Source organism: Rhinopithecus roxellana, chromosome 10 (assembly GCF_007565055.1).
Source record: "Rhinopithecus roxellana isolate Shanxi Qingling chromosome 10, ASM756505v1, whole genome shotgun sequence".
NCBI classification, from domain to species: Eukaryota; Metazoa; Chordata; class Mammalia; order Primates; family Cercopithecidae; genus Rhinopithecus; species Rhinopithecus roxellana.
Window position 1 is genome coordinate 58,910,407 of NC_044558.1, and position 27,999 is coordinate 58,938,405.

At 49.1% G+C, this 27,999-nt stretch overlaps 1 non-coding gene and 1 pseudogene across 1 annotated transcript; both read left to right on the forward strand.

Moving 5' to 3' along the window:
• Nucleotides 1-248: 248 nt before the first annotated feature.
• Nucleotides 249-16,888, forward strand: LOC104670676 (annotated as a pseudogene).
• Nucleotides 16,889-19,155: 2,267 nt separating this feature from the next.
• Nucleotides 19,156-27,970, forward strand: LOC104670645. Its single transcript, XR_004059554.1, has 3 exons — nt 19,156-19,223; nt 20,027-20,205; nt 26,623-27,970. It is a non-coding gene; the product is annotated as an uncharacterized LOC104670645 (transcript).
• The last annotated feature ends 29 nt before the right edge of the window (nt 27,971-27,999 follow it).

Here is a 27,999-nt window from a genome sequence, read left to right on the forward strand (position 1 = left end):
TTCTGGCTCCTCCCCTCCCCACTCCAGTAGGCATCGGAAACCCAGGGGCCTTGGGAATGATTACCCCGGACGCTCACCTCCCGGACCCTCCACTCATATTCCTGCCCATTTATTTTATGCGTCTCTGTAGAGGAAGGGACACTCGTGTGTATTTGTGACACTTTGTGGATGTGTGTACACTTCTGTGTGTACACGCCTGCAGGCCTTTGGGCTCTGCTGTGCTCACACCCCCAGGCATATGCACGCGCATGTCTGAGCCTGCTTACACAGATGGGGGTCTGTGCGTGCATCCTAGGCGAGGGGGCAGCTGTGGTTACACAATGGCACACATTTGCAAGCCTGCCTGAGTGTGTGTGCTTCTATTAGCACTCAACTCTCCTCCCGCTCCCCCCACCATTTTCCTATTTGAAAGTCCTCAGCTCTCACTATATTTCTCCCATGAAGCCACCACCAAACAATTCCCAGCAGTTTCAAACCCAGTCAAGAGGGGTAAGCCTCTGGTGCTGGAACAGGGAATACCCGACAAAGCCTGAGTGCTAGCCTCACTTCCCAGTAGGGCCAATCATGCTTGCCACACCCTGTTCTCAGGCCTGGCTTCCGTCTGCCCTTAGCCCACTTCTAACCCCTCCCAATAAGCTGGCCAGATTCGTCACCTCAGACCAAGCCTTTGGGGGAGACGAGGGTGGGGATGGAATGTCCTTCCTGGTTGGCCATTTCAGTTAAAGCACAAGGACTTCCAGCAAGGCTAAAGAATGTCACCCCTTCTCAGTGATCTTAGTAGAGGCTCACCAGCCACCCTCCCTGTCTCCCCTCCCGGCCCTAGCCTTTGGTGTTGGGTCAGCTCAGGCCAGGGGCAGAGGGGTGCCCAAGGAGACCCGCTGTGCAATCGGCTGTGGGGCATGTATGTGTGTGTGAGGCGAGAGAGATTCCACCTGGAATTGTGCCTGGTTGTAGCTTGAAGAGCATACGGATTAGCTGGCCCTGTGATATTTGCATTCATAGGAATCTCACTGCCCTCCTTCCCCAACACCCAAGCAGGCAAAGAGACCAATTGTTTAATTTATACACACACACACACACTCCAACTTCCTTACCCCTCAGGGCTCATCTTCAACTCTGTTTTCACCACTGCCTCTCACACCAATGCCTGCCTTCCCACACCTCCCCCAACAAGTTCTGCCTCCAGCCCCCTACAGGATCTGCAATCTGGAGGCTGTGCCCACCCAGGCCAGGAGTTCCTGCATTCGCTTCTCTCCTAAAACCTGGCTGGGAAATCTTTGTCAGGACACTGTTGCTGCCTTGAGGCCCTGAACATGTCACTGCCCTTCCCTGGGTCATGGATTTTTCACCCAAGATGAAATTCCCAGATTCCATACCTAGAGAGGGCTGGGGAGGACAACGGGAAGGAGAAAAGGTCTCTGGACTTTTCAGGTTCACATCTGGGGTTGAGGGTGGGTGACCACTTTGAGCAACATTTCCCCATTCCAGGGCCTGCCTGACATTCACCCCTTGGCCTCTCCTCCCCTCCCTGAAGCATTCCAGGCCATTCCAGCCCTGGCCAGTCTCCTCCTGCCTCTCCATTCACAGGCCAGCACTAGGAGCCCACTCGGTGCCAGGTGGAGCATGCAAACATCCCCTGAAGGGCTTCTCAAAGTGCTGCCAACCCAAGAGGCTGCAGATAAGATTCCTGCCCACAAGAGTTCACAGCTCAACCATCCATCCAGCTTCTGTCTCCACCCCACCCGGCCTTTGTTGGCCTCACCAAGACCACCTTAGGAAATCCTGGGCAGAATCGTGAGGTGAATTAATCCCACAGTCTTTCCTCGTTGGTCATCTGCCTGCCCCAAATGCAGGCTCCTGTCTCCATAGCACTCTGTCACACACACACACACACACACACACACACACACACACACACACACACACACTGTCTTCCCACCACCCTCCTAGCTGTCCCACCTCACGCTCTAGAACCGAGCTATGAACTCAAAGCAGCCCCAGGTCATCCACATTACCTGGCTCTGCTAAACCTGCCCTAGACACCTCTGTGCCTGCGGCCCCTGCTACTCCTTTCCCAGAGAGGAGGCATTCTGTTTGGCTCCTTGCTGCATTTAGGGAACTATTACTCATTGTCTATCCCCTAAAAACACGTCCTCTGACTCATAAAGAAAAAAACTAATTTTTTCATTATCTTGGAATTCAAATTGGAATGTGGTATATTTGTGAAAAAATAGAAACATCCTAAATGCCTGTCAATAGAGAAGCGATTAATGAATTGACTAATTCATTTAATCCAGTGACTTGACCATTCACTGGAATGCTGTTGGTTGAAAAGAAAATCCTTTATACACTGATTGAGTTTTTTTTTTTTTTTTTTTTTTTTTTTTTTTGAGATGGAGTCTGGCTCTGTGGCCCAGGCTGGAGTGCGGTGGCCGGATCTCAGCTCACTGCAAGCTCCGCCTCCCGGGTTTACGCCATTCTCCTGCCTCAGCCTCCCAAGTAGCTGGGACTACAGGCGCCCGCCTCATCGCCCGGCTAGTTTTTTGTATTCTTTAGTAGAGATGGGGTTTCACCGTATTAGCCAGGATGGTCTCGATCTCCTGACCTTGTGATCCGCCCGTCTCGGCCTCCCAAAGTGCTGGGATTACAGGCTTGAGCCACCACGCCCGGCCACTGATTGAGTTTTTAACCTTTATATATTGATTGCACAGATCACTGTGATTCTAAAAATCCTGTGGGCTCCTGCCATCCAGCTCCACCACTCCTGCCTCTCTCCCCTGAGGCTGATCCCTGCCAGCCCCACAGCCACCTCCTGACCTGACTCCCTTCATGCTCACTGTGGACTCTGGTACCCAGGTCCTGCTTCCTCTCCACCCTGAGCTCCCTCATTCTCAGTGCAAATGACCCACCCAGCATCTTACCCTTTGAATTTCTTGAGCTCCTCAATTCTTTCACTGCATGCTTTTTCTCTTGCCTACATCTGAGGTCACACTCAAGATCCTAAACTGCAGGACCACTGATAACAACTCTCACTGTCATTGATGGATTCCTCAGCTACACCAGCACCCCAGTACCCCAGTCCTGAAGTTGGCTGTTCCGTTTTCTCCCCACCTACCACCCTCCTTTCGCCTTTCTTTCCAGCTTGGGCTCCCTGACCATTACCCTCACGCTCTGACCCCTGACTCTTCAGTCCCCACCTGGATAAATCTCCAGCCCTATTCAGCCTAAACCTTGGAATCCACTCCTCGAGCTCTAGCCTGCAGAGCATTAGTGGAGAAAGTCATATCCTCGAGATTGGGTGTGACCACCAATGCAGTCCCCAGCTCAGCGGCATCCACTTTGCCACTGGGCACTGCTCCCTGCCTTTGGTCAGCAGTGTCTCCTGGGCCTCCTGGTTGCTGGCCATTGACATCCTAGCATTTCCCATGTACCTGCTGAACTTTATGGGCTTGTAGAACTGGATGTGCAAAAATGGTTCCCCTACTTCTTGGCGAGGATGTGATGTACAAAGAACAGAGGGCAAGCAAGAAGCGGGAGCTCTTTGGCAACCTGCAGGAGTTTGCGGGCCCCTCCGGGAAGCTCTCCCTGCTGGAGGTGGGCTGTGGCACGGGGGCCAACTTCAGGTTCTACCCACCTGGGTGCAGGGTGACCTGTATTGACCCCAACCCCAACTTTGAGAAGTTTTTGATCAAGAGTATTGCAGAGAACTGACACCTGCAGTTTGAGTGCTTTATGGTAGCTGCTGGGGAGAACATGCACCAGGTGGCCGATGGCTCTGTGGACATGCTGGTCTGCACCCTGGTGCTGTGCTCTGTGGAGAACCAGGAGCAGAGTCTCTGCAAGGTGTGCAGGGTGTTGAGAACGGTGAGTGGGTTGGGGAGGTGTGCTAAGCTGGATGGAGCATCAGGCTGCATCCGGACACCTGTGGGCTCAGGCACAGCTCACACTGAGGGCAACCTTCAACAAGTCATTTTACTCATTTGTTTATTCATTATTTATTCAACAGACATTTCGAGAGATTTTAAGAGTGCTGACTACGTGCAGCAACAGTTTTCCTGGAGTGGGAAAATTAGTCTCAGAGGGCTTAAGTGAGTTATGCAAAGACACATGGTTCACAAAAACGGCAGACACACAGCTAAACTGAGGCACCTTAATTTCTAGGCCAGAGACTTCACCATGCTGCTCCACTGGTGGCTTTCAACCTGGTGTCTTCTAAATCCCATCACAGAGTCCGGTTTTCTAAAAATGAGGATTACAAATCCCCTATAGTGCATGCCAGAACAGCTCCCTTTCCTAACAAATAAGAGCTTATAAGTACTCAGATATCCATCTTTATTGGCATCATATGTTATTCAGTTCTTATTCTGGGCCCTCACAAAATCACCTACATGCCATTCTCTAGCCCTTTTCCCTAGTAACAGTCATTAGTCATTGTTTCTGGGTAGTGGAGAAAGCATACAGGGAAAGAATGTAAGAAATGCAAGAAAGGCGTTTCGCCAGACATTGCTTATGGAACCACAGGGTATCTTTGAACACCATTTACTTTACAATGTTTCTTACTTCATTGATTATAATTATAAGGGCAATTAATCAACGCAGCCTCGTCATTAAGAAGAATTCAAAATTAAAGAACACTGGCCAGGTGTGATGGCTCATCCCTGTAATCCCAGCACTTCGGGAGGCCAAGGCAGGCAATTGCTTGAGCTCAGGAGTTCAAGACCAGCCCGGGCAACATGGCAAAACCCTGTATCTTCAAAATATATCCAAGAAGGAGAAGGAGAAGGAGAAGAAGGGGGAGGGGGAGGAGGAGAGTAGCTGGGTGTGGTGGTGCGTGCCTGTAGTCCCAGTTACAGTTACATGGGAGGCTGAGGAGAGGGGATCTCTTGAGCCTAGAAGGCAGAAGTTGCAGTGAACCGAGATTGGGTCTCTGCACTCCAGCATGGAGACAGAGTGAGACCTATTACTAATAGGTCTTTCAAGTTATACTTGAACCCATATTTCACCATCATCATACCAAAAGCATAGAGTAATGTAATCGCCTCAATTTAGATCACACCTATAGCACCTTTTATTTCCCCATCCTCATCCCCACAATCCCTCTATCTCAAATCCTGGATTTGGTGGAAATAACCTATCATTTTAGTTTCAAACTATTCCAAGGGTTTTTCTTCCTTGTCTTCTCTTTCAAAAACTCTTTCTAATTTATAATAGTTTAAATCACTTTATTGTCATTCATTTATTTACTACACATTCCACTAGATTTATTGGTCTCCACTGTTTCTTGTGCTATTTGTCTTCCCCTATTGTGAGTTTTAAATTGTTTTGCTCACTTGATTTTCAAATTTAAGTTTCAATTGCCTAGACTACCTTCTTTGATAGTTTCCTTAGAAATGGTCAATGGGGATATATTTGTATATCCGAAAATGTCTGTCTTTGCCCCTCACACTTAAATAATATTTTGGCCAAGATTCTTAGATCTGAGAACTTTCCCCAGAAATTGTGAGTATTGTTCCATGGTCCTTGGTCTTCCCAAATTGCAGAAGATGCCTTCAGTGACCTTCTGATTCTCTTTCCTCTTCAGGTAACTGATTTTGTTCTTGGTTGTTTTTACATCTGGAATTTTTAAGGATTATTTTCTTTTGAAGTTCCTTTGAAGTTCAGAAATTTCACCAGCATATGATTAGGTATGTGTCTTGTTTTTGTTACTATTTCTAGGCACTCAAAGAATGCTTTTGAGCTCAATATTCAAGTCTTCTTTAGGTCAGAGAAGTTTTCTTGTCTTGTTTCTTTCTTTATTGGCTCTACTCCATTTGTTCCTTTCTCTTCTTCTGGAGCAAATATTATTCAGATACAAGATCTCCTAGCTTTAGCATCACTGCTCTTCTCACTCATTATTTCCATTTCTTTGTGCTTTTGTTTTGTGTTGCAACATAGTTTCTCCATTTGACCTTCTAGATGACCTCCCCCATGGCCCAGCAGTATTTATTCTTTTTACTTCTGCTGTTGAATTTTAAGTTTAAGATTTCTTTTTAATTGCCAAAATCCTTATTCTTATTTCCATATCATTTCTTAGTAATATGCTGCTGGATGCCTATGGAGGTTATATTTGGTGCTGTAGATTGTTTTAAAGTTCTATTTTCTTGGCCGGGCACAGTGGCTCACGCCTGTAATCCCATCACTTTGGGAGGCCGAGGCGGGCAGATCACCTGAGATCAGGAGTTCGAGACCAGGCTGGCCAACGTGGTGAAACTCTGTCTCTACTAAAAATACAAAAAATGAGCTGGGCGGCCGGGCGCGGTGGCTCAAGCCTGTAATCCCAGCACTTTGGGAGGCCGAGACGGGCGGATCACGAGGTCAGGAGATCGAGACCATCCTGGCTAACACGGTGAAACCCCGTCTCTACTAAAAACTACAAAAAACTAGCCGGGCGACGTGGCGGTGCCTATAGTCCCAGCTACCCGGGAGGCTGAGGCAGGAGAATGGCGTGAACCCGGGAGGTGGAGCTTGCAGTGAGCTGAGATCCGGCCACAGCACTCCAGCCTGGGTGACAGAGCGAGACTCCATCTCAAAAAAAAAAAAAAAAAAAAAAAAATGAGCTGGGCATGGTGGCACATGCCTGTACTCCCAGCTACTCTGGAGGCTGAGGCACAAGAACCACTTGAACGCAGCAGGCAGAGGTTGCAGTGAGCCAAGATCGCACCATCGCACTCCAGCCTGGGCAAAAACAGTGAAACTCCATCTCAGAAAACAAAAACAAACAAAAAAAGTTCTATTTTCTTTGTTCCGTTGTCCTCAGTAGTAGGCACCTGTTTGATTGTTGGTTCCCTCCTTCAAGCTGGCAGCACTCTGAAGAGTGAGGAGAGCCCCCAAATTTTCTTGCTGTTACAGGTATTAACGGATGACAACGCTCTTATCCCAGCTCAGGTAAACAAAGTGAGTCCCCCTCTATAGAGGGCAGCCAGTGTCAGTAGATTTTATGGCCAGGGCTGGACCCTTCTCTTGCTCTGAGAGAGTGGATCAACCCAGCTCAATAATTCAGAGGATCTTGGCTCTGCTAGACAAACAAGCTTCCCTCAAGGCCCTTGGGGCCAGGGTTCTAGGAACTCAAAGCTTCTGATGCAGCTGCTTTGGGCTCTAGCAAAAGACCAAACTTCCCCATCCACCATCATTTAACTGATTAGCTTTTTATACTATTGATGGATTATCCCAGCAGCACAATGAGGGAAGGAAAAAAAAAGTCACCCTTCCCCACTTCAGCCACCACTTTCCAATATGCTCCAGAGATAGATAAATGTTGATACAGATATATACATTTTTATCAAAGCTATACATGCTGGCCGGGCATGGTGGCTCATGCCTGTAATCCTAACGCTTTAGGAGTCCAAGGCAGAAAGATCACTTGAGTCCAGGAGTTCAAGACCAGCCTGAGCAACATAGTGAGACCCTGTCTCTACAAAAAAAAAAAAAAAAAAAAACACAAAAAAAAATTTTTTAAAAGCAAAGTGGCATGCACCTGTAGTCCTAGCTACTCAGAAGACTGAGGTGGGAGGATCGCTTGAACCCAGGAGACAAAGGCTCCAGTGAGCCATGATTGTACCTTTGCACTTCAGCCTGGATAACAGAGTGAGACCTTGTTTCAAAAACAAAACAAAAACAAATTTATACTTGTGTGATTTAAAGAAGCAAACCATTAGACTTATTATGAAAAATAACAGCTCTTACTTACACACAATGTCTGCTCCCCAATGGCAACCACATTCAAGTTTTGGCCTTCTATTTTAAATTTTATATCCATATCTCTAAATAACATATTTATACTGCTACTTCTCAACTTTTCAGGTTTGAGCATTAACTATTGACTTCTCACTCTGAAAAGTAAGAATTTACCTCTCTTTAACAACCATCCCAGGGCCACCATATTTCCCATCTCCCCTCCTCCTGATAGAATTATTTCATTAATTGATATTCAGAGCAAAGGGGTATAGTATACTTCATTTAGTTTTGGGACCATTCAATCAATATGCTTCCCTACTTTCGCTTTTCCCAGATTTAATGAATCATTCCAGAATCTCCCTCGTTGATAAATTGATAGAACATGTCAATGATTCTATCAATTTCATCATCTGGAGCCGTTTTTCCCAAAGTCTCTCCCCGTTCCCACCTGGACTGGTGCTCTCTAGACCTGATGCACTGCTCTCACCTTGGTGCCTCCCAACACCATCATGAGGCTAGGATTTGTCTCTTGCTGGGGACTTTCTGTCTCCTACATTCTATCTCTTCCTTAGTTTACTTTCTAGTTTGGTAGCTTTCTGAGGTTTGTGAGGAAAATGTGTTGAGAAAGTACATGTCTGAACTTTTTTATTCTCAAGACTAATTCATAATTTTGGCAGCTGTGGAATTCTGAGTTGTAAAATGTTTGCCCTCACTAGTTTAAGGGTATCCATTGCCTTCTAGCCACCAGTATCGCTGCTGAAAAGTCTGAAACCATCTGATTCTAGATTTCTTATGTGAAATCTTCTCCCCCAAACCATATGTTTGTTGAATCTTCCCTGTCCCAGTGAAATGACTTGATCTTTTGGAGATTTAGTGGGCTATTGCATTAACAAGCTCATATCTTTCAGTTCTGGAAATTTGCTCAGGCTATTTCTTTGAGTTTTCTTCCTTTACATTCTTTCTGTTTTCTCTTTCTGGAACTCTCCTTATTCAGTGCTGGAACTAACTCCTGAACTGGGTCTCTGATTTTCTAATCTTTGCTCTCCTGTTTCCTAGCGCTTTGTCCTTTTTCTCTACTCTCTAGATTTCTTTCATATTCTCTTCAAAGCTTTTTACTAAATTTTTCATTTCTGCTATCATTGTTTTAACTTCCTAGGGCTCATCATGTTTTCTGACTACACCTTTTTTATTGCATTCTACTCTTGTTTCCAGGATGAAATATCTTCTTTTTCTCTCTGAGGATATTAACAGAAGAGAGAATATTGGTATTAATTAATATCAATTATTTTTATTTATTTTTACTTTAAATAAAATTTTAATACATATTAATTTTTAAAATAATATTTTTCTTTTAATATTTCCATCTTTCCTTTAGTCTCTGCTCCTAATGTTTTATTTTTTTATTTTTTGGATTGTTGTTGTTGTTGTTTGTGATCTGAGTTCCAATTTTTGTGTGAGAGGCTCTTCTCCAATGACTAGTGACCCATGGATGATTCACATTTCAAGGGGTGTCACTAAAGCATGAATGAGGCATGTCCACCTCGACGAACTAGTTAAACTGTTCACATGGAGAAGTCACAATGCCAGTGTTTTGGGGTTTTTCCTTTCCAGCTGGTCATGCACAGAAAAGAATCTTCCAAATCGCTGCCTGGAATGTGCAAGCTTGGCTTCCAGCATTCTGGAAACAAAATGAGAAAAGAGGACAGAGGGGTCTCAGCATTCAGTTGTAAACCTTCACTTACTCTTATCTTTTTAGTAGGTATCTATACCCTAAATAGGACGTACCATACCTTGTTACAAAGACCCTCTATCTAGCCATCTCCAGAGAATAAACCTCTGCTGAAGTGAGGAGGGACAGAATTTGGCTATTCTGAGTGGGGTAGGGGATCCCAAGTTCGAATGGCTTATTAAACAGACTTCAACCAAACCTCAAAGATTTTTTAAAATCAACTTTATTGATTTAAAGTTGATTTAAAATCAACTTTACAATTTCCTCATGTCTCTGTGTACACTGTTAAATAAAACAAAATAACGCATGTGGTTACCACAAGGGCCTCAGCAACTCGGGGGCTCAAGGCCTGTCCTTTATCAGTCAGGTTCAATGAGGAGACAATACCCACACTAGTTATTTGAACAGAGTAAAGAATTATTAACTAAGGCTGGCACGATGGCTCACATCTCTAATCCCAGCACTTTGGGAGGCAGAGGCAGGTGGATCACTTGAGCCCAGGAGTTTGAGACCAGCCCAGGCAACACTGCAAAACTCCATCTTTACAAAAATTGTAAAAACTTGTCAGGTGTGGCAGCGTACATCTATAATTCCAGCTACTCAGAAGACAGAGTCAGAAGGATGGCTTGAGCCAGAGGTTGCAGTGAACTAAGATCATGCCACTGCACTCCAGCCTTGGTGACAGAGTGAGACCCTGTCTCAAAAAATAAATACATAAATAGAATTAGTAACTAGGTTTAGAGTTGTTGACTGGGTAAGTGAAAGAGTAACTAGCTATAAAATATCACAGAACTAGCAGAAGTAGCTACCATAGCTAGGGCTGAGGTGACAGAGGGAAGAAGTTAGAGGTTCCGAAAACTTGGAAACTTAGAGGAGGAGCCCCTGAAACTCAGACTTTTAAGGAGGAAGCCCTGCTTGGCAGGTGCTAAAAGCAAGGCCCTGTGGGCCTGGGACCCAGAGCCCTGAGACAGGGGTAGTACAGTATCCGTACCAGACTGGCTGGTGCTGGCATCTCTGAGTAGGAGGGCACAATGAGGCTGATTCTCCAAGTGTAGGGAAAACTGCCAACCGGACGGCAGGGTGAAGACACACTGCTCACAAGCACAGCAAACAAACGGGACGCCCGCAGAAAGCAACGCCTTGCGTCTCCCTCTGGCGCCCCCTATCTGCACATCCCAGGCAGGAGCCAGTTGACAAGGCATACGTGAGCCACAGAGTCCGCTCCAGCACCCCAAAGCTGAGAGTCTGAGTGTGGGTTTGGAGCAAAGAGACAGTAACTTAGTAACTGTCACACTCATCAGCCGGCAATGCCACCTACTCTGCATCACATTTTCCCTGAGCTGATGAGACCTACCCTTTTTTTGGCATTTGCACCCGTATCACCAAGGCTTCTCCAGCACAGCCCCTGAAACCATCAGCTGAGTGAGTCATGGGTTAAAGTAATCGAAACGCCCTGGTTTTGGCTTTCTGAGTGAGTCGTATACTACAAACACCTCTGTATCTTCCATTCCTACCATCATTCCTGGTATACAGCAGGTACCCTTTAAATGTTTCTTGAATAAAGCCAAACCTGTATTCAACCATGTGCCAATTAAACCAAGATACTGTGCCTAAAAAAGCATCAACTATTTTTTAAAATAATAATATGCTATTACGGTTTAAGTCTGGCATTCAAATGAGGGCAACCCTTTAGAAAAACAGTTTGGTTAAGAGCCGTATCCATGAAGATGTTAATCATGGTATTATTTATAGAGTGACAGAAAGTAGCTCATGTGTTCTACAACAGAGGCGTGGTTAAGTTGTGAAATCATCTCTCATTAGCATAATATGTCTGCATGTAAAATCAGAGCTATGGGAATAGTGTTGTACTATCAAAAAAGTACTTATGCTTGGGGAGGCTGGATACCACAATGGGTAGAGCAGAGATTTCAGAGTCAAAGATATCCAGGTTCCAATCCTAGCTCTATTGCTTATCCAAAGTGCAACTGAGACTCCCGGAGCCTTGGTTTCTTTATCTGTAGTGTCAGGAAAATGCCTACTTCCCAGGATTATGTTAAGGATTTAATGAGAAAGAGAAAACAATTTATACAGATCTTGGTGCATGCCAGGTATTTTGTAAGTAATAAATGTTTTTATTGTCTTAAGTAAACATGCAGAATGGAAAGAGGTAGCAACATTACACTTACAATTATGCTTAAAAGAAAAACAGGTGCACTGGAGGAAAAAACTAAAAGGAAATGCATTTAAATACTAAACAATGGTTGTACTGAGGGCTGGAATTATGATTGACTCCCTTTCTCTGTTTTCCAAATTATGTCATAATCCAATATATATATATTGGGTCTCTGCCCCCAGCACCTGACACAGAGCTCCTAAACCCTTGTAATAACCTGAGTGACAGGGGTGCTAGCAGCATCTTTTGTTCTAATATTTAGTCTTCAACCCCTGTTCCTGACACAGAGCTCCTAATTTCCTGGACAATAGGAGTGGAGTTTTTGTTCTAATGAACTGACTGCCAGTGGGCTCCTGGATAGCATCAGGATAGGGGCTGGTCATAAGAAAGGTCAATGTCTGATTAGAAGCTTGGAACTTTCGCCCCCCTCCCCTATGCTCTGGGGAGGAGAGTGAGGCTAAAGATTGAGCAATAATCGTTAATGCTTATGCGATGAAGCGTCCATAAAAATCCCTAAACTACGAGGTAGGAGAGCTTTCAGGTTGGAGAATGCATCCACTTGCCAGGACAGTGGTGCATCGCAGCTCCACGGGGACAGAAGCTCCTGCACTCAGGACACGTCCAGACCTTGTCCTATTTCCTCTTCATCTGGCTATTCATGTCTATCTTCTATAATCTCCTCTGTGATAAACCAGTAAATCTAAAGAAAGTGTTTCTGAGTTCTGTGAGCCATTAGAGTAAATTATTGAACCTAAGGAGGGGGTTGTGGGAACCCTGGATTTGTAGCCAAACTAGACAGAGGTGTGGGCACTCAGTACTTGCGATTGGCATCTGAAATGGGGGCAGTCTTGTGGGACTGAGACTTTAACCTGCAGGCTCTCCCCTACCCTGGGTAGTTAGTGTTCAAACTAAATTAAATTGTAGGACACCCAGTTGGTGTCTGCAGAGAACTGGAGAATTGTGTAGAAAATGCACACATTTGCTGTCAGAAGTGTTGTGCATAGAGAAATGGTTTTCCTTTGCAGACGTTATTCATGAAACTTGGTACTTTAATAATGGCAAAACAGGCCGGGCACGGTGGCTCATGCCTATAATCCCAGCTCTTTGGGAGGCTGAGGCAGGTGGATCACTTGAGCTCAGGAGTTTGAGACTGGCTTGGAGGAACATAGCAAAACCCAGTCTCCACAGAAAAAAAATAAATAAATAACTGGGCATGGTGGCATGAGCTTGTGGTCCCAGCTACTAGGAGGCTAAGACAGGAGAATCGTTTGAGCTTGGGAGGCAGAGGTTGCAGTGAGCCGAGATCATGCCACTGCACTCCAGCCTGGGTGATAGAAGTGAAACCTTGTCTCAAAAAAAAATGGCAAAATGTATCATTTTTAAGAAAAAGTTATGAGCAAAACATTCCAAAGATCAGGAAAAGTCATGATTCATTGGTCCACAAAAAGTCCAAAGAGCTGCCTGCCTGCCTGAATAATTTAGTCCCAAAGCTGTTAGATGGGGCCGGGAAGGCAGGCATTGTGCCAGGGCAGCAGCGGGGAGGTTTTTTGTCCCAGTACAGACAAGGGCACTTGTGCCGGCAGTGGTGCCTACACGGAGAGACTGATTATACACACAGGTATGATGGAAGACACTCTTCTCACTAAAGGAGAAAGGATTTATAAGTATGGTAAGGGAGGAACTGCATGAACCATGTGATCATGGGTTTGGTATCGGAGATTTCAGTGTGGCTCAAGGCCTTCAAGACAGACAGGCAGATGGATAGATGGATGGATGGATGGATGGATGGATGGATGGATGGATGGATGGATAGATAGATAGATAAAATATATACAGATTTAAATTGTGTAGATGCATATTTACATAAACACATATACAGATATGTACATATATTTGCTAACTCCACTGATGATCTTATTTCCTATAGAATATTGTTTATTCAACCAATAGATTATATTTTTCATTAAAGGTCTCATTATTTCCATGTTGCTCACCACCCAAACAAGGCTTAGAGTTGCTGGTTTCAAATATTAAAGCTTAAAGGAAACATCCTTCCCCTGACTCCAGTCCAAGAATCACTGACAAACGGACCAACTCTCGAAAGCACTGAGGAGAGCTAGTGCCCGGATCTCAGTTTCCATATCCCATTCTCCACCAAGAGAAACGACTATTCCTTGGAAAAATGGCCAGTACCACGGGTGGGACAGGGAAAGCACAAGATGAGCCAGGAACACCTTGTTTTAGAAAGCAAGGAAGTGCCTGAAGAATGGAGGGGGTATCGCAAAAGGACACAGAAGCCTGCTGAAGGGGTGACCCCTTGGCCAAGCAGGGAGATTTTCAGCACCAAAATAAATAATGAAGCCAGGTGCTGTCATCCCAGCACTTTGGGATACCAAGGCAGGAAGATCACTTGAGGCCAAGAGTTCAAGGCCAACCTGGGCAACATAACAAGAGCCTGTCTTTAAAAAAAAAAAAAAATGAGCCTGGCATGGTGGTGCACACCTGAAGTCCCAGGTACTTGGGAGGCTGAGACAGGAGGATTGCTTGGACCCAAGAGTTCGAGGTTACAGTGAGTTATGATCATACCGCTGTACCCCAGCCTGGGTGACAGAGCAAGACCCTATCTCAAAAATAAATTAACAAAAATAAATTAAAATTAATAAAATAAAACCAAAATAAATCATGAGTAAAATAGGAATCCCTGAGTCTCTACTAATATAAATAAAAATATGAATAAATAAATGTAGAGAAGAGAAAGAGCTTTTTCTTTTTCTGTACAGAAGATGCCAACTGATAAATGCAGAAGTAATAGTGGACTTGGCAACTATCACAGTAATAATTAGGCCAAGAAACATCAATGATGCTAACACCAGTGGGAGGAAGTTTGATGAAGATCAAGATACTTACATAGTCTCAAAGGATCTCTCCATAAAGTGCTTTTTAATTACAAAGAGGAAAAATGTAAGTTACCTTGGAGAAGCCTGGCAGACACCATCTTAATCAAGTGATCAAAGTTAACATCACCGGTAATGGAACAAATTAAGATGGTGCAGGGCCTGACCGGATGCTGTAGGAAGAACACAGCATGGCTTCTGTGATTTTCCTACCAGAAATGCAGAATCAGAATCTATTCATGAAGAAACATCACGCAAACCCCAACTGAGGGACGTTTTACAAAACTCAAGTGCCAAGGTCATGGAAATCAAGACGCAGGAACTATTTCAGATTCGAGAACGCTAACCAGACATGACAGTCGCACGCAACCATGCCTGACTCTGAACTGGAACCTTTTGCTCTAAAGGACCTCACCGGGACAACTGGGAAAAACAAATGGGGTCTGAGGACTTGATGGCAGTAACGTATTGAGATGAAATCCCTGGTGTTAATGGCTGTGTTGTGGTTATGTGAGAGTGAGAATGTCCTTGTTTGAGGAAATACACATTAAACTATTCAGGAGTGAGGGGTCATCAGGCCAGCAACTTACTCTCAAATGATACAGAAAAAAAAAAAAAGTTATTTGTACTATTCTTGCAACTTTTTCATAAGTTAAAAATTATTTCAAAGGGGAAGAAAAAGTCCCAAAACTTCATTCTGGCTGTGGTCGAAAGCTCTGAGTCTTTCTTTATCTCACTAAAGGCAAAGGTTGCAGTCAGTTCAGCTGCCCAAACCTGTTCATCCTGACTGTCTTGGGGCAGCCTGCCAGGCGTGGGCAGACAAACACCTCCCTGTGCAGGGGTTCAGGCCTGAGGCTGGCCAGGGAGGGCTGGATGCTGGCTGTGGGCCAAGGCTCCAGTGAGGAACCTCAGCAGTAAGCACTCCAGGAGGAGGTCGGTCGCCTGTGGCCTCTGGGGCTTGGGATAGGAAGTGAAGCAAACCTGGACTTTTCCTACCCTCTACTGGGACCAAGACCTTCCCATCAGGCCCTGAAGGCTCAGAGAAGGAGGAGACTGGGGAAGGGAGGAGGGGAGAGGAAGAGAGGAGTGCCTTTGCTCTGGTATTGTCACATTATATATATATATAATGTGTGTGTGTGTGTGTGTGTGTGTATATATATGTGTGTATATATGGCCCTCTATGCCATTTCCCCTTCACTGTTTCCCCAGCAGGGGTGGCAGGGGCCTGGCTGGTGCAGTTGCCAGTGGAACCAGGAGAAGACTGCCTTAGGAACCAGTGTTCAGTGGCCTGTCACTAAGAGTTTCTGAGGTTTGTTTTTCCCACAGCAAAGCTGCTGCTTCACTTTTTGCATATTTTAACAGGTTTGATGTTTTCCCTGGGATAGTCCTACAGATTTCAAAAATGGAAAAGCAGTAAGCGTTTGCTGATGCATATCTTCTCCATGCAACTGTGAGCTGCTAAAGGCAAACACTGTGCAAACTCGCTTTTCTGTCCACTCCCTCCCAGTGCCTAATAAGGGTTGGTCCACAGCAGGTGCTCAATGAATGCTTTGTTTCTCTGTCCAGGGGTGTGTGTGTGTGTGTGTGTGTGTGTGTGTGTGTGTGTGTTCCCACACTGCCTTTTTCTGCATATCTGGGAAGCAAAGAGATAAGTCCCATCACCACTTCCCTCCATGTTTCAGCCTGCAAAGGCTCTCTCTGAGGCACCTAATTCCTAAATAAGGTCGTTAATGTGTTTGACTGTTTAAAGTGGCGTACTTTGCTCCTGAGAGATGGATAAGCCATCGTTATCTGCCATAAGAAACAAGAGAGACAATGGCTCCTAGAGATAAGGAGCCGGGCACTGGGCATATGCCTAGTATGGCTGAAACATTGACTTTTGCACAGCGCAGAGAAGCTTGTCCCTACCCCACCCCACTCATGAGCACTGTCCATTGTACTGAACGGTCACAGTTTACAGCAACAGCGGATGATGGACCCCTGCTCAAGAGTCAGAAGTGTAGGAAAGAGGGTTAAAAGAGGAATTTCCACTCCTCAGATGTTCTCCAAAGCCTGGTGGAAAGCGCATCTGGGTCCTCACTGGTGACTGCTAAGATCTAGATAAAGAACAGAGGCTCTCAGGAAATCAGAGATGGGCTCTGGGCTGGCAAGCTAGATTCAGGAGCTCTCATGGAGGTGATGGGGGTCCCCAGTTGATGGAGGTTCTGTCCCCAGAAGTAGCAGCAAAAGCAGCTGTGAAGGCAATGCCTTTGGGGGCTTGCTGGCCCTTTTCAGGCTGTGCTGTCTGAAAAGCATCTACGCATCGTACAGCCCACGTCAACGACATTTCGGCCCACAGAGCCAGAATGCTTCATTCCGCCCCAGGGCCTTATCTTCTGAGATCCAGTTACTAGTATCATGATAAGGTGGCAGCCAGACGCCTGTCTGATCCTGTCTGGGTCCGGCATCTGACCCCAGCGTGACCTCCCTCCTCTCCCACCTGGGCCTGACTCACGCTTCCAGAACAGGAACTCGAGGATCTCTGCTGCCCAGCCAGAGCTGACTCGTGGCTGGTCCAGGGGTTGCTCTGGAAGGGGCTCGGGGCAGCTGTCCGCTCTCAGGGAGGAGACACCTGTCATTTCCTAAGCACCTACCATGTGCCGGGCACCAGGCGCACCTCTGAATTTCTTTGGTATAATTAACTTGTAGGGGATTTCTGATCTTTCCTAGAAAGGAGAAAAGTGAGGATCAGGCAGAAGTGAATTCAAAGGCCAATCTCATAGCACTGAGCACAGCCATCCACTCACCCTCAGTGCACTCTCTGGGGCCAGCCAGCACCACCCCTGGGAACCGCAGTTTCTTTTTTAAATAAAAAAAATAAAATAAAGATTGGGCAAGGCGCGGTGGCTCACACCTGTAATCCCAGCACTTTGGGAGGCTGAGGCAGGTGGATCACTTGAGATCAGGAGTTGTAGACTAGCCTGGCCAACATGGTGAAACCCCATTCCTACTAAAAAATACAAAAAATCAGCTGGGTGTGGTGGCACAATCCCATAATCCCAGCTACTTGGGAGCTGAGGCATGAGAATCACTTGAACCCAGGAGGCAGAGGTTGCAGTGGGCCGAGATCGTGCCACTGCACTCCAGCCTCAGTGACAGAGTGAGACTCTGTCTCAAAAAACAAAAGTGTAGAAACAGGGTCTCACTATGTTGCCAAGGCTGGTCTCCAACTCCTGAACTCAAGCAATCTTCCTGCCTCAGCTTCCCAAAGCTCTGAGATTACAGATGTGAGCTACCTCACCCAGCCTCACTGTTTCTTCATTCATTCCTCCAACCCACATTTTTCAAGGGCTTTCTCCCTTCTGCTTCATGGCCAGTCGATCCCAGAGGGCAGACTTCGGGAGGCCCACTAGCTCTCCTGAAGGAGCCAGGCTTGGCTGGGAAAGGGGGCACTCGGACCCCAAGTCCACCAAGGCAGAAACAGGTATCCCTACTCTCTGCAACCCTCTCTGAGCCAGGGGGTGGGGCTAGTGTGGCCTCGGTGGCTGCAGAGGGTCTGTGGCCTGGACTGCAGCATGGTCCTGGCAGCACACTCCTGCACCCAGCAGGTGCTTCAGGAGGCATCCTTGCTATCCCCTGGCATCAGCCCTACAGTGGGTAAGCAGGTGAGGTGGCAGTGGCAATGAGATCACCTCTCATTCCTATGGTTTCAGGTGCCTGGCTGATGTCAGGCCTGAGTGAGGTGGCAGCGGGGGGCAGGAGGTCACTGTGTCTGGGGCCTGAATGGGGGCTGAGGCTTTTCCTTAAAAGCTCATAAATTACTAAATATGTCCCCTTTCAGCACAGCCACAACCTGGGCCTGGGAGGATGCATCTCCTCATGTAGACACAGACAGCTTCCCTCAGGCCCTGCTCACTGCTCACACGTGCCTTTAGGGCACCACAGACCTTTTGGGGGCGAGGGTGGTCTCATATCCCTCACACATGCAGTGAATACACGTGTGCACATAACTCACACAGGCAGATAGTCTTTCTGGGGCACACAGGTGCATGCTACAAGCAGCCTTGTGCAAGTGCCCACAGCCCCCTCCCACCTCACACATGTCCACGTGGCTTCATGCTATTCCCATGCTCACTGGTGTCCCCAGGCACAGACAAGCACACACTTGGCAGGGCACTTAAGCTTCTCCAAGTATGCAGGAAAACACATGACTTTGTGCTATTGCACATGCTCCCAAATGTACACACTCACAAATATGCAAAGTCTGCAGGAGCCTGAATTCCATCACACACCTGCACACCCATGTGCACTCAGCACTCACACATACACCGCAGTTCCCAGGGGTGGTGCGCACTCAAGGCAGGAGGTACACACTCAAATCATGCACACCCCCAGACACACACGTGCATGCATGAACAACAGACTATGCCCAGGTGTCCACACAGCGTTCACATGCTCATGCCCACCAGTAGACATACAAGTGGGACATTCAGGACATCAGGAGTGAGAGTACAGCAGGCAGGGAACTGCAGCTGGCAGGATGCTGCAATCCCCAGTCTCACCTCTGGGAGCCACTGTCGGGTCTGCAGCCAAGCCCTGGGTTTGGAAGGGCAGGAGCCTGCCTGAGGCGCAATCCCACTGGCCTGAGCCAACAGGCGGCACAGCTCAGGCTGGACCCAGCCAGCCTCAAGGAGGGAAGAGAGGGGCATCGTGGTAGCACTGGACTCCCTGCAGGGTATGGGATGAACTCTGCTCCTCAGATGGGCAGGGGCTGCAAGAAGAAAGAATGGGCAGCTTGAACTCAGGGAGGTGGGTCTGTGGTGGGGTAAGTGGATGGAATAGAACCGGAGGGTGGAGGACGAGATGGGAAATGGAAGGGCAGGGGGTTAAGGAAGAAATAAAGGAGACAGAGGGAAGGACTGTGGGGAGGGAGACGAAAAGGTTGAGGACAGGAGGGGAGTGAGAGAGAAGAGAAGAAGAGAAGAAAAAGTGAGGAGAGAAGAGGGGCCAGGTGCAAACAGAGCAGTTCAGGGGTGTGAGGTAGGAGGTAGAGGGATGGGCATGTCCTGCACCACCAGCCACCTAGCCTCCCTGTCCTGCCAGCTCCATCCCCCGTCAGGAAAGACAGGCCAAGGCTCTGCTGCACTGTGCCCCTTCCCTTCTCCAGACCCAGGATCTTAGCATCCCTGGGTTTTGACATCCAAAAGGCAGGGCTCAACTTACCCCACATGGAAGGCAGTGACTCACATAGATGAGCCTGCTAGAGCACCTTTTCCAGGAGCAGAGATCCACCAGGGCAGACGGGGGCTGCTTTCCCCTCTCCTGGGGCTGGCTGGAACACCCTCCTCTTACCCCAACTCACAGTGATCCCCAGAGGGGGAGGCAATGGGGTGGTGCACTCTCCTCTAGCACCTGCCACCTGCCTAACACCCACATGGGGACAGCTTCCAGCCAGATGCAAGTGGCAGACAAATGTATCCCAGGAGAGCAGGTGGGGGAGGCTGAGACTGGGGAATGGGCACCCCTCATCTCCCACAGGCTCAGCGGCTCCCTCAGGACATGGAGAAAGCTGGGAACCCTGAGACAGAACTGGAAGTTCTTGTTGCCTAAATCTCTCCTGGCCTGCTGCACATGGAACCCATTTCTTCCCATTCAAGGCTCTGCAGAGGCAGAAGATGAACAGTAAAATGCAAAGATCTGGTGACCTTCAGAGCTGGGTGGGTCCTGGGGTCCTCACCCCATTATGCCTAAACTACTACCCTGTATTCCCTGTCCTCCCAGCCCTAAGGGCTCTGGTCCCACTATGCAGGGGTGGCTCAAAAGCCCACTGAGCTGCAAGGGTCTGAGAGCACCCCATGTCACAGAGGAGGGGAGGCGGCCTTAGACCTGGGATCTTGTTTGCAGCTCTTTATCATGGACACTCTCCTAGAACTCCCCAGTCCCTCCACCTCCTCCTGAAGTACTCCAAGAGCTGGTCAACACCGAGAGCCCACCTCAGGCTGTGGCATGGCTCTTCGGGGGGCCTGGTGGGTCATGGGCTTACCTCTCCCAGTTCCTGTGTCCCGTAACTCAGGGCCCAGATGCAGACACTGTGACTGTTCACTAATCAGATAAATAAGTGTGTAGGAGAAAGGCCTTGCCTGCTGTATTCTTCAGATGAGAACACTGAGGCTCTGCGAGGCTGCAAGTCTTTCTGAGGGCCAGTGGAGCAGACCACCCTGGGAGGCCTAAAGGAAGTGCTGGCGGAGCTGAAGCCGCAGTTCTCCTGCCTGGTCTTCCAGTCCAGCCCTCCACCTCACCCTTCCCCCTCCCTCAGCCCTGCCCTGGGCTCCGAACCCTGACCTGATGGAGTCTCACCTGGGCAGGCCCACCTCAGACTGCCTGCTGCAGACCCACACACCCCATCCCCTTCTCCCTCCGCAGGAGCATGCCCCCACCATCACTCCCCTGCTCCATGAAACCCAAAGGCAGACCCCCCGCAATCCTCCCCATTCCCATAGCATTGCAGCCCCTGCATCTGACCACATCCCTCTCTGCTTAAAACTCTTCAACAGCTCCCAGCTTCCCCTGGGACAGAAAGCTCACTCCTCATGTCGGCATTCAAGAGCCCCGCGTACTTTTCTAGCTTCATCTCCAGCCACCGTCACCCCCCACCACCACCTCCACCCGACCATCTTAACACCCTGGTCTGCTCTCCAAACACACAACCCCTTGCATGTCCCTGGTTCAGCCTGCAGGGCCAGCTATGTCTCACCCCCACAAAACTTCACATGGCCATTCTAGAGAGGCCAAGTGCACCCCTCAGAGCTCCTGTAGCCCCCAGGCTTCCTCCCTTCCTGGTGCGTATCCTCTGTGTGCTTGTCTGAACCCCCTCTAAACTGTAACCTCTCTGCAGGCAGGGGCCCAGCCAACCTTGCCAAATGATTACCCTCTGCACCCAGCACACCCCTGAACACCTGAAATACTGTCTAATATTAGGCTCTAATTATTTCATTGATAGTGTAGTCTGGTTCCCCACTCCATCCGCTTGAACCGAGGAGACACTCAGTCGGGGCTGGGGGAAGCTGTCAAGTTCCCCTCAGCTTTCACCTCTGTGCTCTCTCTCTGGGGGATGGGCCTGCCCCCACCATGGGGTTCCCCAGCAGCGGTAGGCCCACCGCAGTGCCTGAGGCCCCAGGGACTATCCCTGGGAGAATTGGCTTAACATCTTGTCAACACCAACCTCCCCAAGCTCCTTAATCACTTCAGACATTGCACAACCGATGGGTGATCAATAGGACCTGAGACCTTCCCCATCCCCTCTCCACCTGCCTACAGGTCCCTGGGGCCTCTGCAGAACCACCCAGAAGCCCCAAAGTGTGACATCACCCGTTCAACAGTCTTTCCCACTCCCATCACTTCCTGAAACAGCCAGAGCAAGAAGATGATGCATGTGAGCCCTGCCCTTGGGAAGCGGCCAGGTTGGGAAACGAGGAATGAGCCTGACACCCAGGGCCCAGAGAGACCCAGGACAGAGGCAGGCCAGGAGGCAGACGCGTGCTGCTGGGTGATGACGACAGCACCAGTAATCACGACTACTCCTTATTAAGTACTTACTAAGTGCAAGACTCCAAGCTAAGCAATTAATAGATCTTTTCTTGTTTAATCCTTACCATAATTCCATAGGGTGAGTATAATCCTTAATTTATAGTTTGAAAAAGGAGGCTCAGAGAGATCTAGCAATGTGTGCAGCATCACACAGCTAGTCAGTGGTAGAGCTGGAATTTCAATCCAGATCTGCCAGCTCCAAAGCCAGTGCCCTTTCTACCCCACTTCAAGCTCTAGGTAGGGGTTTGTTACTTCCCTTACAAAAAGCCTCATGGGAGCCCCATTACCAATAACATAAGCTCCCCACAGCTGAGACTCCCCCGGGTGACCCCTGCCTGCCTTCTCACCATTGCTCCCAGCATACCACCATCACACCTTAGATTTTAACACTGCCGTTTTTGAAGTTTACCCCTCTGAGTCTTGGCTTCTGCTGTTTACTCAGGCTCAAATCCAGCCCCACTTTACAGATGACAAAACAGAGAACTAAGAATGTTAAGTAACTAGCCCAAGGTCACACAGCTAGAAAGCAATTGAGCCTGGTTAGAGCTCAGGTCATTAGAGCATCAATTAATCAAGCATTAATTTGTGTTACAGACAATTAGAGAATGAGAATTAGCAGGACATGTCGCTAATGGTGCGGAAGAAGTTAGGGGAGAGGAATCAGGCAGGTTCCAGAGTGAAGGAGGGCCAGGCTAGGCCTTGAGATATGGGCAGACTCTGAATGTGTGTTCTTGAAAGGGGAGGGCAAGAGAAAAGTACAAAGATGACAGCAAGGAGAGGGAGAGAGGAAGGGAGAGGGGGTCGTCAAAATTAGGGAGAGAATGTGGCATGGTGAACAGAGCTGTGACTGGGAGTCAGGAGACCCAGCTGTGTCCCCTCAACTTCCTGTGTGATCTTGGGCAAGGAAGGCCCTTCCCTCTCTGGGGGGTGCCTTGTCTATCAGTGAAGGATAGATGCACCTAGGTGGCCTCTGGGGTCCCACCTGGCCCTGACATCCCAGGAATTTTTGTGTTGCCATTGGACCTTGAAACACAGAATCTGACCCCAGACCCCTGACACGTGGTACAGGCTTGGACAGCAAGGGCAGACGGGGCCAGCAGCTAACATGACACCTGACAGAGAGCACCCAAGGGCTATCCCCATCCACACGCAGTCACTCATGCGCCCCTTCTCCCCCTGCATCCCTGCTACTAAGCATGTGTGGATTCGCTGCAGTGGATCCAATCCTGTGGAAGCTAGAACGCAGCAGGGGCCAAAGAGTCATACACTCAAGGAAAGGCAAAGGGAATGGAGGTCCTTAGAGAAGGGGCAAAGAAAAATTCCTGAAAGTAAGGGTGGAGGTTTTCAGATTGGAATACATGGTCTGCCAAATTGGAGGACATTTGAGGAAAAAGAATGGTCCCCAATCAAGACAGCACTGCACCCAAGCATAAAATACCTTCCAGACCATCAGCAAAGGAAACAGTCCTGTCTCAGGGGCCTGTGCTCACAACAACAGATGCTGCTGGAGAGCTCAGAGCCCGTGGAGGCAGAAGATGCCTCACTAGAGACTGTGGACACATATCTGGGCACACACACAGGCATGCACACACAGGTGCTTGCACACAAGCCTGAACAGAGACCCCACCGTGGGCCATCCATCCTCCCACTTCCCAGTTGAGCCCGGTAAGCAGCTCTCCCTCTCCAGGAAACACACCCCTCACGTGCCGATGACATGCAGCCCTGGAAGTCAGAACGTCTTGCTGTCTCACCTCGCTCCCTCTTGCTGCAGCAGTTCTGATGTGCTTGCTTCTTTTCTGACTCAAGAGATGCCAAACAGAAACAGGCCCACCCACTTCTGCGTCCTGACTTTCGCCTTCTGGAACATGAACTCAGCTCTTACCTTTCCTACCTGTTTGACCTCCAGACCCGTCTTATTCACAACGGAATGCCAAATGATGGATGATGGGCACTCGGGAGCCCATGTGATCCTCCAGTGGCCAGCCTCACTGTGCCCTCCAGATTTATCCCACAGCTAGAAGTTCAGGGCAAGCACCAGCTCCTCTGCTGACTGGCTGCAAAAGCTCAGGCTGAGTTTCTGTGTTCTACAAGGTTACGGTGAAGATTACATGAGAACTGCCTGCAAAGCACTTAGCACAGAGCAGGGCACAGAGTAAGCTCTCGATGATGAATAATACACTTATTAATATTTGTCCCTAATTTTAACTCCCTCTGCCCTTATCCCACATCCCACAGGTTGAGGAGGAAGTCCTTTTTGAAGTCTAATCTCAAGCCTTCATGCCACGGATTGGGCGAAGTTTCCACCTTAATTGGAGTCCAGGGACTGAGGTGGAAAAGGCAGAACTGGCTGATTGGAGAAGCCACGTCCCTGCAAGGGGCCAGGAGGGAGATTACAGAGGCGCCAGGCCCAGAGCTCCAGCATGCACCTGCCGCCGCTCCAGGGGAGATTGGGGTCCTGCCAATTTACCCCACCCCATGATCTCATGGCTGTGTGTGCCAGGCACTGGCTCAGGGAGCGGGTACTGACAGCAGGGCCTGGGCAAGAAGCCCAAGACAAGAAGACGGGAAGGCTGTGGAGAGCCAACAACAGAGCTGTCCCCATGGGGCTCAGACACGAGTTTCCTCCGGCTTCCACGTGTGACCTTTAGCTAGTGACTCACCATCTCTGTCCCTCCTTCCAGGCCCTTCCATGCTCCCCAGTAGCCTCCCTGTGCTGCCCCCTCACACCAAAAGACAATGGGTGAGGGGAGGGGAGGCTCTCCTCCTCGCCAGGGGCCATTCCCTCCCCTGCATCTCTTTCTGCTGACCCTGAACAGGACACCCTTGCTTTAAGGCACGGGAAGTTCGTTGGGCAGGAGACAGGTGGCCAAATGCTGTTACTCCTGAGGCTGCCGCAGGCATGCAAGTAAATGCCAGCTGTAAAGGGCCTATAATCCCCAAGGAGATGCCTCTCTCTCTCTCTCTCTCTCTCTCTCTCTCTCTCTCTCTCTCTCGCTCTCTCACTCTCTCGCTCTCTCGCTCTCTCTGTTTCAGGGTGTCCGTAGAGATCACACAGACCTTGAGTTAACCCCAATCCCAAGTTCTCCTGTGTCTTGACCCTCAACCTCTCCTTCCCCAGCCAATTCCTGGATATGTCTCTCCCCAAATTATCCCCTCCACTCACCCCAAAATCCACCACTGGGGGTCCAAAGACCCTCCCCTGAGCCTGGCTGGACAGACTGCAGCTTCTGGAACACAGCATGGCAGGCCTGGCTGGCAGTCCCAGGGGAAGGAGCCGTCTGGTCCTGCTGGACCACCAGGGGCTCCCTTTGCCTCCTGATTACAGGAAGAGGCCTCCACATGGCCCAGAGCTCTGCCCTCAGGGTGCTCTCTCTGCTCCCAATCTCACTGTCTGCTCTCAGACTTTCAGCTCCAGCGCAGCCAGACACATGTGCCTCCTTGTCCCCACCAAGGATCTCCCCGAGTAGGTTCCACCCCTTCCAGCTTCCCGGTCCCACCCCTTCCAGCTTTCCGGCCCTGCTTCCTGGCCTACCCTTCCTACAGGGAGCCACCTGGGCTCTGCCTGTCTCTCCCTCCGCAGTCACCACCCCCGCCCTAGGGTCCAGGTGCCCCTGCTGCTCCCACCTCAGACCTTGGCCTGAGAGACACCAGCCTTCCCCACCCTCAGGGAATTCCTCAAAAATCAAAAACCTCATAACATGGGTCCATCCACCATACATACACACACACACACACACACACACACACACACACACACACACACACATACACATGCTCTGTCCTCCCCTCCAAACTCCTGGCCCCCACCTCCCTCTCTGTAAGGAAACTGGGGAGACTGAAATCCCCTCCAGCCCAGGAGCTCTATGAATCTGAGGTTTCTCTCCACAGCCTCAGGTCAGGGCTCCCGCCCCGGATGCAGCCAAGTCTGGAGGCAGGCTGACCACAGGGCACACAACCTCCTGACTGGCCTCTGGCTCCTGAGGGGGAGGCAGCTGGCCTTGGTAGCATTCCCCACTCCACTTTCCAGAATCTCCCTCAGCCCCATCTTGGTAGAAGTTGCACTCCCCTCTTTTCTCTCCCCAGCATCTCACAGAGAAGACACTTGGGTGGGCCACAGGCCAAAACTGGGCCAAAACCCTGGAGAGGAGGACCTGGCTCAAGGCCATATCACATTTCCATGTCATTTTCCAGTGGCACCAACTGAGCTGGACAGGCATGTGACTGGACAATCCCCACCCAGGAGGCAGGGCAAATTCCCAGAGTACCAGGTCACTGAGCCGTCTCTGGGGTAGGGCTCCCAAGGACTGGCTGGTTCTGGAATGATGCCACTGGGATGCCAGATGCCAGCTGCTCCCCCTGCCTGCCCCAGCCTCAAAGAAAGCCTTGTCCCTCCCAGACCATCACACATTGCCTGCTCTTGGAAGCCTTACCTGGTCAACCCCACCCAACTTTTACCACTTACTACACCACTTACTTCGCATACCCACAGCACTTCGATCCCAAGTTACCCTGTGCTCATTTGCCCTTGTTTACGTGTTACTTTGCAGATGTTCTCACAGAGCTACACATGCCATGATCAACACAGTTGCGAGAGTCTCCAGTGTTCATTAAGCCTATTTTGCTGGAGGATTAGTCCCTGCCCTTAAAGAGTGCCAAAGAAGACTTTGGAATCTAAGTCACATCTCCCCTGCTGCAATTTTTTTCCTCTTGATAATCAAGCAATCTCACTGATAAAATCCTCAACAAGGGGCAGCTCTCCCCATGAGCAAGTTATTGCCTTGATTGCCAGGGAGGCCCCAGCTAAGGTTATACTGGGAAAGGAATCTCTGCGAGTACCTGTAAGAGGTCAGCTTCTCCTCAAAGCAAGCCTCTCCAGCTGGTGTACTGCAAACGCTTCCAAGACCAAGTTCCCCTCTCCTGGCCTCTAGAACCTGCCTGTGTGCCAGTGCTGTGTCCCCAGTAACACACATGAGTCTCTCCCTCAGAAGCCATAGAAAGATGCAGAGAGAGACCAACCTGGGATTGATTCTCAGCTCTAGCACTTACTAATTGTGCAGACGTAACTGCTCTGGACCTCAGCTTTGCTAACTATAAAATGAGAACCATTTTATAGATATGAACACTTCAGGAGAGTCATAAAGATTGAAGTTGATCTGTGCTGTGCCTGGCACAGAGGCCTCCTTCAGTAAATGGCAGCCATTGCTATTGGGGTGCCCCTACACCCCTTGCCCCTGCCCACCACTGGCTTTCACTTAGGCCCACACTGAGGGTGTGGCTGTTGTGTTGGGGGAAGGAAAGAAAGACAATGCCTGGGTTGCAGGGTCCCCACCCCCAAATGGTCTGCTTTTGTGGGAAGCCTTTTCTGATGACTTCACTCTACCCCTGGGCTGATTGACTAAGTGTCCAGCATCACGAGGAAAGAAGCAGGGTTCAGGGACAGCTTGCTTCAGCCCTGAAACTCATCCAGGCCTAGGTGCAGATGAGAGGCATGCCTGGGAGGTCTTCCCTTGTACCCTTGCCTGTCCTGCAGCACCCTCCAGCCTGCAGGCCACTCCTGGGTGGCACAGCACCTTGGATGTCAAGTGTGGGCCTTCCCGGGCACAGGGCAGGAGGGGGCACTTCTGTGGGTTGTTGGCGGCAGGAAGGGATGTGTCTCCAGCTGGATCTGGGTTCTCCCATTTTGGGGCCTAACCATGCCAGGACAGTGCACATAGGCACTTAGTGTGAATCTTATGATGGAGCAGAGGAGGAGCAAGGCAAAACCAGGGAGTCCCCAGGCCCCTGCTTCTGCCCTGCCCAGAGACAGTGGAGCAGGTGTCTCCAGCTTCTTAATCTCAATGCACAGTAAGAAATATATTTAACAGTAACCAACAGACACATATATTTACAAAATGATACTCTGTATTGCACTGGGATGGTTTTCT